The 16,517-nt window shown below is 25.7% G+C and overlaps 1 long non-coding RNA gene across 1 annotated transcript; it reads right to left on the bottom strand.

Moving 5' to 3' along the window:
• Positions 1 to 13,544: 13,544 nt before the first annotated feature.
• On the bottom strand, positions 13,545 to 14,125 carry LOC126893547 (uncharacterized). Its single transcript, XR_007701208.1, has 2 exons — positions 14,051 to 14,125; positions 13,545 to 13,680 (listed from the first exon to the last, which is right to left on the bottom strand). It is a non-coding gene; the product is annotated as an uncharacterized LOC126893547 (long non-coding RNA).
• Between the last annotated feature and the right edge of the window lie 2,392 nt (positions 14,126 to 16,517).

Raw genomic sequence — 16,517 nt, 5'->3', positions numbered from 1 at the left:
ATATGCTACACAGTAATGTCTCAAAAAATTATCTTAAAGTCATTATTAATGATCTGAATTACTTGCTATTTATTAAACTTTTACTAAGAGAAGACAACGATTATTCTGAATGAATCGTATTTCGAATGTAATGTGATGAATTATACATATTTTCCGAAAAAAAACATTTTTTTTTAATTTGCAAGAAAATGTTTCATTGAAATTTAACTCAAACTTCTCGTAAAATAAACTACGTCTAATTTGCGTTAGTCGATGACATAAATAACAAACAGCTTACATAAGTCTATTGGTCTCGTTCGGAGAAATTATCGTTAAAAGTATTAAACTAATTTAATTAATTAAACTAATTGTGAATTTTTTGTATCATTTTGAACAGCTCGATAAGTAGCAATAAATTGAATTTCATACATGTTCCCTGGACATGAAGAGCTAACATTTTGTTGCCAACTATAATAATAATAATAATAATAATAATAATAACGATATACATGGAAACATCCCTCGGTTGCAGACGACCACTATCTACTATATTTATGTTCCTTTGTGTTCTTTAATTAATGTACAACGTCAAATCAAATTATACGCCGTACCTGGAACACGTGCCCCATTGACGTCGACGACACGTGACCTCACTCTCCGCCTCGCACCTATTTATGCCCAACGTTCGCAGCTCTTCTGAGTATTCCCCCCCCCCATCCGTCAAAGCATAAACTCGACTCACAGGAAAATTCCACGAAACATTAAATAATGCTTTTCTGTTTGATGCTCAAAGTTTCACTTATTGATATTGCTTTTGGGCTGCAGGTACACGCAGACACTCGATTTTCAAGTAGATACATGGTGAGCCCGTTGCACACACTCAGACGAGGCCAACTTAGAATGGAATTTTTTAATAATGTCTAAAAACAATAAAAGATATTGTAAAAAAGTGTATACAATGAAACGAACAAAAATAACAATAAAAGTAACAAAGAATTAATATGAAGTTTATACGTTATGAAAGATGTATAAGTATAATGCGGATGAAGAAAATATTAATACATAAAAAGTGGGGGTACATTTAAATAAAATATAAATAAAAAAAATATGATCTGAAATAAACATTTTATTAATTTTTCATTTTTATCGTACCCCAAAATGTAGCAAATTTCAACAATTTTTTATGTTTATACAAAATTAAAACCCCAGTACAGTGGGATCGCGGCATAGTGGAGACCGGTATAGTTGAGATAAATATAAATTATATCTGATAGTGATTAACACCATTACAATTAAAAACGCATCGAGTTGAATCTGTTAAATTTCACAACTTTTACGTTTTAAAATTTCATTAAATATTAAATATATGTTAAAATATTTGCTTAATATAAAATAAAGTATGTTTTTTATTTGACAACCGATTTCTCATAGTGGAATAACCGTAGGAACACATATTTTTTATTATTGTAGTACGTTTCAAGAGGTTTGCTATAGGATAGAAATACGCAGTTATTTTACCGGAACATTTTTAAAAGTCGACTTGAAAAAAAAGTTTATTTGCGTGGGGGGTACCTTTCAAACCATTCCTGTACTTCGATTTTTGATTAAATTTTGATACAAAGCATACCTTCAGATAGCTCGTGGTATCTTTTATATTGTATTAAATTTTCATTACGATCAGTACTTTAGAAAAATTAATGTGGAAAAAAAATTTGGAAAATGTAATATTCTATGGTGTTGTAATTTGAAATATTTACTACCGGACTATTTATTGATGCACCAACGATATTATCAATTATTCGTCTACCGATTAACAGTGTATATCTATAACATTATATACTCAAAAAAACGAAACTTTAAATTATTAGAAAAATTAATTTGCATGTATAATATTAATAAATGAGTGTGAATCTAAAAAGATGCATCTAGTAAATTTCGAAGGGGTTTCAAAATGTTTTATATAACAATTTATTATATTTTTCTGAAATATTCGATTTTTACACACAAATTATATATTTTTTTATAACTGTGACTTAAATCTGTTCATACGTGGAAAATAGGTCAAGAGGTTAAAATTTTATAAGGTATAGCCTAATACATTTTCAGTAGTTAAAGTGAAGAGGACGGTGTTCCCCTTCTTATTTGAAGTACAATCTAGCGTCTCCTTAAGTCGAATCTTAAAAAGCCGGGGGGACGCTTTAATTTTGAGCACTGAAGAGTGGAAAGTGTCAATATTAGAAATTTATTTGAATAGTCAAAGTAATCTATTTCTTTATTGAGATAATTTTTGTTACTAAGTTTGTATATTTGCTTATTATGATCAATATCATTTTTAGTTTTTGAAAGGAGACAATTCGGTATGGCTCGGGAACGATCCTTATTTTTTAGGAACTATAGTCCCACTCCTAGTTTTTCTCACTTGAACCACATATTTTATGAGTATATTATATAATAATTAAGTTAAAATATATGTAACGATGTCAGATTTTTCAGAACATTTTTAAAATTTATGTAGAATAAGTTCTACTTTTTAGAAGCACATTTCAAATTTTGAGCCCTTATATAATCGAAAACCCTGTATCAGGGGGTGGGGTTAGATTATCAAAAAAGATATACATCAAATAAAAGGAAGATACTTAAAGTATTCTTAAAAAAAAACCGGATTGACTAATAAGTTTTTCTTAACGTTTAGCAGTTTAAATTGCAAATAAAAATTCGATCAATATTACAAAAAATTGTACTCCTTCTCAGCTTTGCAAAATAAGTTCTAATATTAAATACTTTAATAGGTAAATTATATGGAAACATCATTAAACAAAAATAAGTTTATTTGCGATTGAAAAGCTTTTTAATATATTTTCAAATAACACTATGAATATAAATATGATAATATGATTTATTTTAAAACATTATGATTTTATTGTGTGGTTTCTTTTTAACGATTTTGATTTGATTCAGAGCTATTTTAATTAATGTAAATACATTTTAATAATAATTTTATTACTTACTAATTATTTAGTAAAATTGTATAAAGCAGAAATAGTCTTTAAGTGTTGTAATGCTTGTAACACAATTCTATCAGATTAATAATTTGCAAAAATCCTTTCAGAAGATAGCTGTAGTATACTTAAAGATAGATGGTAAAGGGTTTTAAACTGGAGACGTTGATAAATGAACTTAATGAATCACACTTCATTAATAATGCACAGCATTTTTAAAATAGGAAACACCTTTGTTTTATTAGATTATATAACTTGTACAATGTCTTCCTTTTGGTATTATCAAAACGTGCTACAAGGTGTTATTTTTAGAAGGGTGTTATTGTTTTGATAGTTCATTACCGGCCAAGGGCGGCAAGGGAGTTATAAAAAACCGCTATAGTTGTGCAAATAATGATTATACTGCAAGCAGTTTGACGGTAATGCCTTCCTTACGTTAGGTGTTGTATGAATTAGGTATGCACACGGAAATGACCAATCAATTTAAAAAAAATATTGCTAAGTGTATAAAGGTATCTATACAAATTAAAAAAAAAACATTATTACTAGTTGTAGTAGTATACTATAAACAATCATAAGCATTAAAATTAAAAAAAATTAAAATTGATTACTGATAAACCTTAAATCAACATAACATATAGTTGAACTATAGAAAAACTAAATCTATGTTGAATACATTCTAAAAATAGTAATAAGGATAACTATTTAGATGTTTAAAATATTGTAATATTTAAATATTGTTATTCTCATAAGTGTAAACCTGAAGATAAGTCTTTTTTTAAGTTTTTAGTCATATTTTACATTTAACGTGATAAAGTTATCATCCAAAATATTAAAAAACATTGATGCAGAAATGAATTTGGTGTTTTCAAAATTGTTAAACAAAATTTTCAACAAAGTATTTTCACTATATAAAAATTTTACTTAAAAAATATATTAAAACCTTATTGATATACAAATCATTTATAAATCGAAATATTATAAACAATTTTGACAAGTTCAATTTATAAAATCAAAATTAACTTGAATATAAATTCTAGTATTCTAAAGCTTTACAACTTTCATTTAAATTCTGAAATATTTAAAAATGAGTATAATATTATTACATTACAATAAATTAAGGACTTTAATAGATTTAAAAAAAATTATTACTTAATTTGAGCGCACTGCAGTGCACCAGGAAAAGTTCAGCAATGCTAGTGTATCTTTACAGGAAACAATTCACACTATTTTTTAAACTCCCGTAAATTGTTAGGATTATATAAAAAAAATTAACTAAATAAAAATAAAAGATAACTCATGGATGAAAATTATCCAAATTACACTATACTTATTACTTATTTTTTATAGATGCTTGAAGTCTTTACCTATTATTTGGTATATTTTTTCATAAATTTAACCCTTTACCTGCCCACAGGGGGGGACTCAAAATGACAACTTTTTCACAAAAAATTAACTTTTTCAACTTGAATTTTGGAAGTGTTCCGGAAAGTCTGACACTTTTATTAAAGCTAATGTAATATATTTTATTATGGAAAAAAACATTTCGGACTTTATTTGGTCTTAACGGTGAAAATGGTTACCAAATGCTATTTTTGTGTGAAAAACCTCGATTTTATTTTTTACATTTTGTGTAATGGATAAAGTGTATGGATCAACATATTTTTTTATGAGAAATAATATTTTTTAATAATCCTTTTTCATTCGACATATTTTATCTTAATCAAGATATTAATAAGGAACTAGCATATCATATTGGAATAATACACCATTTCTTTATAATTAAACACTATCTAAAGATTTGAATCGAAGCATTTATTTTTATAGTGATTTCAATCATTGTAGATATTATTATACTTGATCCAACTATGCTACGTCACCACTGTGCTGCGAACCCCTCGTGCTGGGTATTTTTTGATTACTATACTTACTATCCTAAAAAACGCTTCGATGTAGATCTGTAGATAGTGTTTAATTTTAAAAAATTGATGGATTATTTCAAAAGCTAGATGATCTTTTATTTTCTTATTTATATTCTGATTACAAGTTTTATGATTTATATGTGTAATATATGAATATATAAAAAAAAGTATGTCGAATGAATGAGATATTAATGAGAAATCCGAAATTTTTTTTTTTTTTAAATAAAGTATAATACATAAGTTTTAATTTAAGATATATATAAAAGTGTCAGTATTTCTGGAACACTTTCAAAAATTAAATTGAAAATTTCAATACACATGTTTAAAGTTTTGACCCTCTTGTATAAAGGGATTATCCCTTGAATAATGAATAAATATATAAAGGGAAATGGTTTTGTTAAAAAAAAAAATGTCAAATGAAAGATGTATATAAATAATATTTCTCATAAAAAAATTGTATTGATCAATACATTTTTCAAAATGTTATAGCATTATAAATTTAAATATGAAATCGAGAATTTTAACATAATAATAGTATACGGTAGCTATATTCATCGTGAAGACAAGAGAAAGTCCGAAATGTTTTTTTTCATAATAGAGTATATTACATAAGATTTAATTTAAGGTTTATATAAGAGTGTCAGTATTTTCAAAACACTTTCAAAAGTTATGTTGAAAAAATTAATTTTTTGTAAAAAAGTTGTCATTTTGAATTCTCTCTTGTAGGGAGATAAAGAGTCAAATTTATAAAAAAATATACCATTTTTAAAAAAAGTTATGGCAGTTTAAATTAAATTACACTGACTTCCATAAAAATTATATTAATTTTTACTAACATTCATCAATTAAAAAGTTACTTAGGTCACATACTACATATAGACAATTAAAATCATTAATTTCTAATAATATTTAATTTCATTTTATAATTGAAATTTTAAAATCGAATATTTAAATTGCCCTCTCTATTATACAATTATAAATTATACTTTTTAAAACTAACTATTTTAAAATTAACTAATCATTGTTATTTCAGGAGAAACTAACAATCGATTTTTTTAGAATTGATTTATATAGCAAAATGTTACCAAAAAATTTGCATTATTATACAATGGTAGTAAGACACACAAATAGAGTATATAAATTAATCAACGACAAAGAAAAATTTTTTATTTTGTAGTTGAACCCTATTTTCATATCAAAGCTAATTCGACAATAAATACTTAAAAATCATTAAAAATGAATGATTTTAACTATCTATATGAAGAATGTGGGCTAAGTAACTTTTTAATTGATAAAGTGGAATTTTTTTTTAATTTTTGAGGGTAATATGTTAAACTAGATACGAATTGTAAATATTTGATGTATCGTAGAAAAAAGTAGGTCAAGTGAGAGCTGAGAAAATAAATGATAGCCACGAAAAAAAACCAAATAGTAAAATATTATTAATATGAATTTCTTCTCATGAGAGGAGACTACAGTAATCGGATCCTTGATATTTATTGAAGTTATTGAATCTAAATGAGATAAATATCAAATGAGTGAAACATTTTTTTCTAACTCAAAAAGAATTAAGAGAAAAATGGAAAAAAATTCAGTGACACAGGCGTGAAAGACACAAGTTTTACCGTCTCATAATCTGTACGTCACATTCGTCACTTAATAAAAATTGTAATTTAGCTAGTTCAAATTTTAAAGTTATTTTTTTTAACCAAATAAAATACAAAACTAAGAATATTAACACAAGAATAGCATATTTTCGAATACGGTAGCCATTTTTATAACGAAGACAATGTAAAGTTCGACATTTTTTTTTTCATATTAAATAATAATACATAAGTTTTAATTTAATATATGTATAAGAGTGTCAGTATTTTCGGAACATTTTCAAAAATTATGTTGGAAAAGGTCTACTTTCTATATACATTTTTAAGTTTTGAACAACTCCTGTATAAAAGGAAATGATCCGATTTAAAAAAAAAAGTATGTCAAATGAAAAAAGTATAAACATAGTATTTGTCGCGAAAAAATTGTATTGATCCATACATTTTTCAAAAAGTTATAGCTCTATATGGTAAAAAAACCCAGCACAGGGGGGTCGCGGCACAGTGGTGACGTGGCATAGTTGGATCAAGTATAATGATATCTGACAGTGATTAAAATCACTATAAAAAAAAAACGCTTCGATGCAAATTTTTAGATAGTGATTAATTATAAAAAATTGGTGTATTATTCCAAAAGCTTCATAAACTGCTAGTTCCTTATTAATATCCTGATTAAGATAAAGCATGAATGAAAAAGGATTATTAAAAAATATTATTTCTCATAGAAAAATATGTTGATCCATACACTTTTCAATAATTTATAGCATTATAAAGTTAAAAATATAAAAAATAAAATTGAGGTTTTTCACACAATAATGGCATTCGGTAGCCATTTTCACCGTGTAGACAAAATAAAGTGCGAATTTTATTTTTTTAATGTTAAAGTATATTACATAAGCTTTAATTTAAGATATATATATAAAAGTGTCAGACCTTCCGGAACACTTTCAAAATTTAAGTTGAAAAAGTAAACTTTTTGTGAAAAAGTTATCATTTTGAATCCCACCCTGTAGGCAGGTTAAAAGTCAGATTTACAAAAAAATATACCAAATGATAGGTAAAGACATCATGCATCTATACAAAAAAGAATTATATTAATCCATACATCTTTCAAAAAGTTATAACATTATAAAGTTAAAAATATAAAAAAAGAATTTTTTTACAAAAATCATATTTTAGCTTCGATGCGAAGCTGAGAAGGTATTGGTTTTACTATGATGTTTTTTTTTTTGTGTCTGTTACCACTTTTTCTCAGCTCTCACCGAACGGATTTCTTTCAACGATACGTCAAAAGATCACAAATCGTATCTAGTCGAAGACATTACCCTTCAAAATTGAAAAAATTTCCCTCGTTCCCCGTAAATGGGGGAAACCTCCAAAAAAATTACAAATTTAAAAATCGCTAATTTTCGAAATTTTTTCAATTTTTTTTACTAAAAACTGCCGTAACTTTTTCAAAAATGAATATATCAATATAATTCTTTTTTTTATAGATGCATGATGTCTTTACCTATTATTTGGTATATTTTTTTTGTAAATTTGACCTTTTTTCTGCCCACAGGGGGGGTTTAAAATGACAACTTTTTCACAAAAAATTAACTTTTTCAACTTAACTTTTGAAAATGTTCCGGAAAGACTGACAATTTTATATATACCTTAAATTAAAGCTAATGTAATGTACTTTAATTTGAAAAAAAAAATTGACCTCTGGACTTGTCTTCGTGGTGAAAGTTGACATCAAAGTTAATAAACAATTACGATTTTTGTATAATAATTGTTTTTTATATTTTTAACTTAATAATGCTCTAACTTTTTCAAAAATGAACATATCAATATAAATTTTTTTTATATAGATGCNATGAACATATCAATATAATTCTTTTTTATATAGATGTTTGATGTCTTTACTTATCATTTGGTATATTTTTTTTGTAAATCTGACACTTAACCTGCCCACAGGGGGGGATTTAAAATGACAACTTTTTCACAAAAAATTAACTTTTTCAACTTAACTTTTGAAAATGTTCCGGAAGGTCTGACACTTTTATATATATCTTAAATTAAAGCTAATGTAATGTACTTTAATTTGAAAAAAAAAAATTTCGGACTTTATTTTGTCTTCACAAAACTTAGTCTTCCAACTATACCACGTCACAACTGTGCCGCGACCACCCTGTGCTGGGTTTTTTCATATTGTATTTAACTTTATAATGCTATAACTTATTGAAAAGTTTATGGATCCACACAATTTTTTTATGAGAAATAATTTTTTTTAATAAACCCTTTTTCATTCGACCTACTTTATCTTAATCGAGATATTAAGGAACCAGCAAATCAAGTAGCTTTTGGAATAAAACACCAATTTTTTGAAAATTAAACAANAATAAAACACCAATTTTTTTAAAATTAAACACTATCTAAAGATTTGCATCGAAGCGTTTATTTTTGATAGTGATTTTAATCACTGTCAGATATAATTATACTTGATCCAACTATACCACGTCACAACTGTGCCGCGACCCCCCTGTGCTGGGTTATTAACTTTATTATGCTATAACTTTTTGAAAAATTTATGTATCATTACAATTTTTTTATGAGAAGTAGTATTTATATAAATCTTTCATTCCACATACTTTATAATGGTAAAAAAAAATTTCGGACTTTATTTTATCTTCATGGTGAAAACAGACATTAAACTTAATAAAAAAAATACGATTTTTGTAAAAAAATTCTTTTTTATATTTTTAACTTTATAATGCTATAACTTTTTGAAAGATCTATGGATCAATATAATTCATTTTTTTGTAGATGCATGATGTTTTTATCTATCATTTGGTATATTTTTTTTATAAATCTGACTTTTTATCTGCCCACAGGGGGAGATTTAAAATGACAACTTTTTCACAAAAAATTTACTTTTTCAACTTAAATTTTGAAAGTGTTCCGGAAAGTCTGACACTTTTTTATATATATTAAATTAAAGCTAATGTAATCTACTTTATTATGTAAAAAAAAAATTTCGGACTTTATTTTGTCTTCACGATGAAAATGGCTACCAAATGCTATTATTGTGTGAAAATTCTCAATTTCCAGCCTTAGGAATAGTATACTTGGCTCTTATTTATTACTTGACAAATATACCAGTACTTGTACACTTGTCAAGTATCCAGTTATGAGAACGCTCCACTTGTTAATAATTGGATGATTTGGCAAGTATACAATTATTGGTGTACTTGGCAAGTACACCTGTCGTGGGAATCCGCCATAAGTATATATTTTTATTATTTATCACTAATAAACAAAAATATATAAATTCATTTTTTAATTTTATCTAATTTTTGACATAGCCATTTTTGAGAATTATTCTTTCTAAAAATTTTAAACAGTCAATAATAATATTAAGACATTTATTCATTGAATAACAAGCATTTTAATACAAAGAATGGGTGTGTAGTGGAAGTATAACTAGTACAGAAATATTGTGCCCTATATACAGGAAGTTTGAAATTATGTCAAACGCAGCAATAGGTCTTTTATATGTTAAAAAAAATGTATTTATGTTATTTTTTTATCTATGAAAAGAAAATAAATTTGATCGGTATTGACGTTCATAAGTAGAAAATATTTACGTAATTACGAATAGGGATTCAGTTGTTAAACTCCAAAACAAAAATTAAATAGTTGAAGATACAATTTTTGTTTATTCAATAAAAAATGCCTTTATTACTAGTCATTTTCCAACCATACTCTTCCTCCCACCCACATGTACAAGTGTCATTAATTTTCCAAATACTGTTATCGATCAGTTATTTTCCTATTTAGATCGTTATCTATAACTTAAACTACATGTATTTTTATAAATAGCATACAATTATTTAATTATACACATTAAATATTTTTCTAAAGGTGATAATGTAATTAAAGTTTATTTTGATATATATTTATAAACATTCAATTCGATATTTATATATCTAATAATTCAAAAATGTTGTTGATACTTTACGAAGTGAATTATGGCAAAGTATAACTATGTTTAAAAAAGGATTTGTATTATTCGAAAATTTATCTTAGTTTTAAAATAATGTTGTTTATTATGAATTTAAACGATAGAAATTTTATTGAAAAATACATAATAAAATGGCGTCGTATTATATATTAATATTTAATTTTTAGAAGACATTAGATACCATGACGTGGTTATTATTATTAAATTTATATTTTTCGTTTATTCTTATAAAAAATCATGTGAAACTCAATATTATAATGAATTAATTTTTTCTTTTTTTTAATACTAAACAATACTTCTGTTTGAAATAATACTGTGACAATAAATCACTTTTAAACTGTTTAAACACTATTTTTGATATAGAGCGTTCATTATAATAATTGTTTATATAAATACAAAAATTATATATTAAAATGTCTACAATTTTTTAGTGTAATTTTAAAAAAGTACGTCACAATGATTAAGTAATAAGATACTAATAATGATTTTTAATAAATTTTACGTGCTTATTATATTCTTTGGGATATTTTGTAATGTACAATTTATCACATGTAGTTTTTCTAAGCCGAAATCAAAACAAAAACCGAAACCAAATCCGGAACCGAAGGTTTTTCATGATACAGAAGAACTTAGAGTAGCATTTAATCTTGATACTGGATTTTTTTATGACAATCACCTTAAAATGCTTCAAATAGATTTTGATGAATTGAAAGGTATAATTATTCATGAAGATAAACCACAATCTTTTTCATTGCAGACCAGACCAGATATAATGTACCTCGACCTTTATTGCAGTAATTTGTATAACCTTTTAGAATACACGAGTCTTCTTCAAACTTTTTTAAGTAATAGTACTGTTGAAAAATATAATAAACACAATAATTTATTGTTGAATGAATCAATTATTCAACACATGCTAGCTGTTATACTAAAGTCAAATCTAAAGGTATTTCTATACCCTTTATGGACTATTTACATGTTTGCAATATATTTGAAAATCCATAAGTCGATCAATGATTCATTAATAATAACACATATTGATGATTGTCTAAGTAATATAAAAAATAATTTATTGTTAAATACAACTCGTGATTGTCGAAAGAATAATTATTACGATTCTACAGGTAAACAACTAGACAATTTAAATAATAGAGATAAGATTTTAATGATAGAAGACGCAATAAATGTAATGGCAAATAGAAATATAACTAATAACGTTTTAATGCATGGCGAAAAAGTAGACAATTGGGTTACACTTAAAAAAATTTATATTTACAAAATAATTGAAAACATAAATATTTTAAAAACTATAATAATGGGTTTCGGGGATCAAAGTAATACAAAATGCATTAATATTATTAAAGATATTAGGGATGCATATGATGATGCCCGAAATTGTTATTGGTTTGATATATGGATATTAAAAATTAGAGCTTATCATGAAAAAATCTTAAACATATTGGAAGTCGTAATTTTACATTTTGTTAGAAAGCATCTAAAGTATTTAATGTATAATGATGATAAAATTGTTGAACAGTGTAATATTGAAATGCAGAATCATTTACAAGATATTACTGATAAATTTAAAGTTATGTTATTTGGATTTTCGGAATTTGGAAACATCCAATTATCATTGGGAAATAAACCAACTATTGAATATAACAATAAAAAAACGTATAATATCATAAACTCTAAAATTATTACAAATATTGAAAACGCAATACGAGCAAAATTTGACGCCGAATCATTTGAAATATTACGAATAGATGTAAATAACGAAAAATATAACACGAAATCAATTACTAAAACTGAGGAACTAATGGCATGCGTACAAATAAGCGAAAAAATAAATGAAAAAATAACAAGATTTAATAAAATCTCACAAATACAAGGGTTGAATGATAACTTCCTAAGATTTAATATTTTTGTACAGTATTTTGAAAATATATTTGAGCTTAATTGCAAGGTTTTTCAGTCATTCATGCTTTTTACTTTGGACTTTAAATCAAATATATTTCGTAATCCAGAACTAGCAAAAAAAAAGAGATTAATTAATCTAAAAGTATACTAGCAGATGAATGATTAAAATGACTTATGTTTTCTATAAGTTCATTAAAATTCATAATAATCTAAATTTAATTTTCACTTTTAAAAAATAATATTTGAAAAGTTGTATTTGTGTATTTTCATTTTACTAGTAAAATTATGAAAAATTGTCTATTGAACTTCAAGTATTTAAAATATTTAACAAAGTATAGAATTGTAGATTATTTTCGTACTCAGGTGCACTAAAGTAGTCAAATTTAATTTACAAGAATTGTTTATAATATTTTATGTTGATATAACATAAAAATTTTTATTATATTAAATAATTATTTATCTAACATAAAGAATATGTATAAATAAAATGGTCAGCTTCAATAATTCACTTGTTTGATGTCTATTTTCACCACGAAGACAAGTCTAGTGGTCAAAATTTTTTTTTCTTATTAAAGTATAGTACATAAGTTTTAATTTAAGATATATATAAAAGTGTCAGTTTTTCAAAAGTTAAGTTGGTAAAGTTCTACTTTCTATACGCATTTTAAAAGGGTTGCTACCCCCTGTATAAAGAGAAATGGTCCGATTTATAAAAAAGTAAGTCGAATGAAAGAGGTATATATAAAGTATTTATTATTAAAGAATAAGGTTGATTCATGCATTTTTTAAAAAGTTATAGCAACATAATGTAAAAAAACCCAGCACAGGGGGGTCGCGGCACAGTTGTGACGTGGTATAGTTGGATCAAGTATAATGATATCTGACAGTGATTAAAATCACTATCAAAAATAAACGCTTCGATGCAAATCTTTTTATTGTTTTATTCCAAAAGCTACTTGATCTGCTGGTTCCTTATTAATATCTCGATAAAGATAAAGTATGTCAAATGAAAAAGGGTTTATTAAAAAATATTATTTCTCATAAAAAAATTGTGTGGATCCATAAACTTTTCAATAAGTTATAGCATTATAAAGTTAAATATAATATGAATAATAAAATCGAGAATTTTCACACGAAAATAGCATTCGGTAGCCATTTTCGCCGTGAAGACAAGTCCAGAGGTCAAATTTTTTTTTTCAAATTAAAGTATATTACATTAGCTTTAATTTAAGATATATATAAAAGTGTCAGACCTTCCGGAACATTTTCAAAAGTTAAGTTGAAAAAGTTTTACTTTCTATATGCATTTTTTAGATTTGAAGCCCCCCATATATATTTCCCATATATAGGGAAATAGTCTGATTTAAAAAAAAAGTATATCCAATGAAAGATGTATATAAATACTACTTCTCATGAAAAAATTGTATTGATCCATACATTTTTTAAAAAGTTATAGCACTTTAAAGTAAAAAATGTAAATTATAAAATCGAAAATTTTCACACAAAAATAGCATTCGGTAGCCGTTTTCACCATGAAGACAAGTCCAGAGGTCAAATTTTTTTTTTTCAAATTAAAGTACATTACATTAGCTTTAATTTAAGATATATATAAAAGTGTCAGACTTTCCGGAACATTTTCAAAAGTTAAGTTGAAAAAGTTAATTTTTTGTGAAAAAGTTGTCATTTTAAATCCCCCCTGTGGGCAGAGAAAAAGTCAAATTTACAAAAAAAATATACCAAATAATAGTTAACGACATCAAGCATCTAGAAAAAAAATTATATTGATATGTTTATTTTTGAAAAAGTTACGGCAGTTTTTAGTAAAAAAAATTGAAAAAATTTCCAAAATTAGCGATTTTTAAATTTGTAATTTTTTTGGAGGTTTCCCCTTTTTACAGGGAACGAGAGAAATTTTTTCAATTTTGAAGGGTAATGTCTTCGACTAGATACGATTTTTGATCTTTTGACGTATCTTTGTAAGAAATCAGTTCGGTGAGAGCTGAGAAAAAGTGGTAAAAGACAAACAAAAAAAACGCATCTTAATAAAACCAATACCTTCTCAGCTTCGCATCGAAGCTAAAATGTAAAATAAAATATCAAGAATTTTTACCTTGAAGACAAGTCCAGAGGTCAAATTCCTTTTTTTATAATAAAGTCTATAACATTAGCTTTAATTTAAAATATATATAAAATTGTCAGACTTACCGGAACACTTTCAAAATTTAATTTGAAAAAGTTGTCATTTTAAACCCCCACTGTGGGCGAGTAAAGGGTTAAATTTATGAAAATTATATACCAAATGATAAGTAAAGACATCAAGCATCTATAAAAAAAAATTATATTGATATGTCTATTTTTGAAAAAATTACGGCAATTTTTAGTAAAAAAAATTGAAAACATTTCGAAAATTAGCGCTTTTTAAATTTGTAATTTTTTTGGAGGTTTCCCCCATTTACGGGGAACAAGGGAAATTTGTTCAATTTTTGAGGGTAATGTCTTCGACTAGATACAATTTGTGATCTTTTGACGTATCATTGAAAGAAATTGGTTCAGTGAAACCATAACGTACAACGGCCGAACAATTCACTATTCAAGCGAAGGCGCTTGCAAACAGAAATAGTGACACAAAAAACAATTGACTGACTGACTTATGACAATGAACAATACAAGGATGTAGATCGACACGGAAGTCATCGATTTGCCTTGATGGGAGGGCAAGGGGGTGAGTAAAGCAAGATGCTGGTGATCAGCTGTCTCACGAAATAAGAGTATATAGTTGATGATCTTTGTAACAACTGGTCAACTAGATCCTTCTAACAGCGTTCTATACCATAAAATTGTAGTATTAAATTTTTATTATTCTTTAAAATTGAAGTTTCAGAAAAATACTTGTTTATTATTGTCGTACAAAAAAAAAAAAAGCTGAACAAATTTTAATAGAAAATCATGTTCAAATAATCAATATTTACCTTTTTATAGTTACTAAATTCGAATTTGCACTGTTTTTGCAATTTTATTAATTTTTAGGGGAGTTCAGGGACATTTCTTTGGTGTATTTATCAAATTTACAAATTATCGTTTTATATAACATTAAGTTCCAAATATTGTACTAATTTTCTACTTTTTTCAATTTTTAAATTGAACCTGAAAGTTGTCTGACTATGACTCAATTTTAGTCATATATAGTCAAATATAGTATTTTCAATGTGGAGATTAAAAAATAGATAATGGATATTATAATTTCTCATTATTAATTACTAATTTTTCGGAATTTAAACGAAAATATACAAAGAATAGACATATCAATAAATACCATCAAAATAATAAAAAACTAAATATTTACGAAAAAAAAAACATATTTTAACTTAAATATACATTGATTAATTATTCATTTTTATTGTTAGATCCGCTCCTGAAAATAGCTAACACTTTTCGTGCGGCTTTATTCGATAAATGAATCAGATTTGATCTACTTCTATCTTCTAACTCATTATAGTAATTTTAAAACCCTATTTATATTTAATTTTATATATAAATAATAAATTCACGTGTATTGTTAAATGAGTGATGAATATGAAATAGTTTTTATATTTTTAAGTTTCTAATAATATAACACGATAATTGTGTTGGGTCGTCGTTAGCCGTAGTGGAATTATTCAGTCGAAGTCTTAGATTTGCCCTTCAGCTGTTCTGTTTGTTGTTAATTCCCGGATTGAGATACATACGGGAACTTAATTAACAGTTATACACACTCCGGCCCCTTACTGGTTCCTTTTGCCATTATGAGATAGCTACTGCCGGTGTAAAAATCCTATTAAATCAGAACAGATCAAAAATAGTTGGAACAGAGTCTAAGGAGATGACATTGATACAATACTATATGCAAACACCGTGTAACGACATTAAGAAGAGTAGTGTATATAAATGCTACTTATTATTGTCATAAATTTCCATATCTACGCAAAAATGCAATTGTAATAAAATGATTCAGAGAATTACCAAAGAAACGAGTGAATTATTGAAGCTGACCATTTTATTTATACATATTCTTTATGTTAGATAAATAATTATTTAATATAATAAAAATTTT

Source organism: Daktulosphaira vitifoliae, unplaced genomic scaffold (assembly GCF_025091365.1).
Source record: "Daktulosphaira vitifoliae isolate Bord-2020 unplaced genomic scaffold, ASM2509136v1 Scaffold_1, whole genome shotgun sequence".
Taxonomy (NCBI): domain Eukaryota; kingdom Metazoa; phylum Arthropoda; class Insecta; order Hemiptera; family Phylloxeridae; genus Daktulosphaira; species Daktulosphaira vitifoliae.
This window is presented reverse-complemented; position numbering and strand designations above follow the sequence as displayed.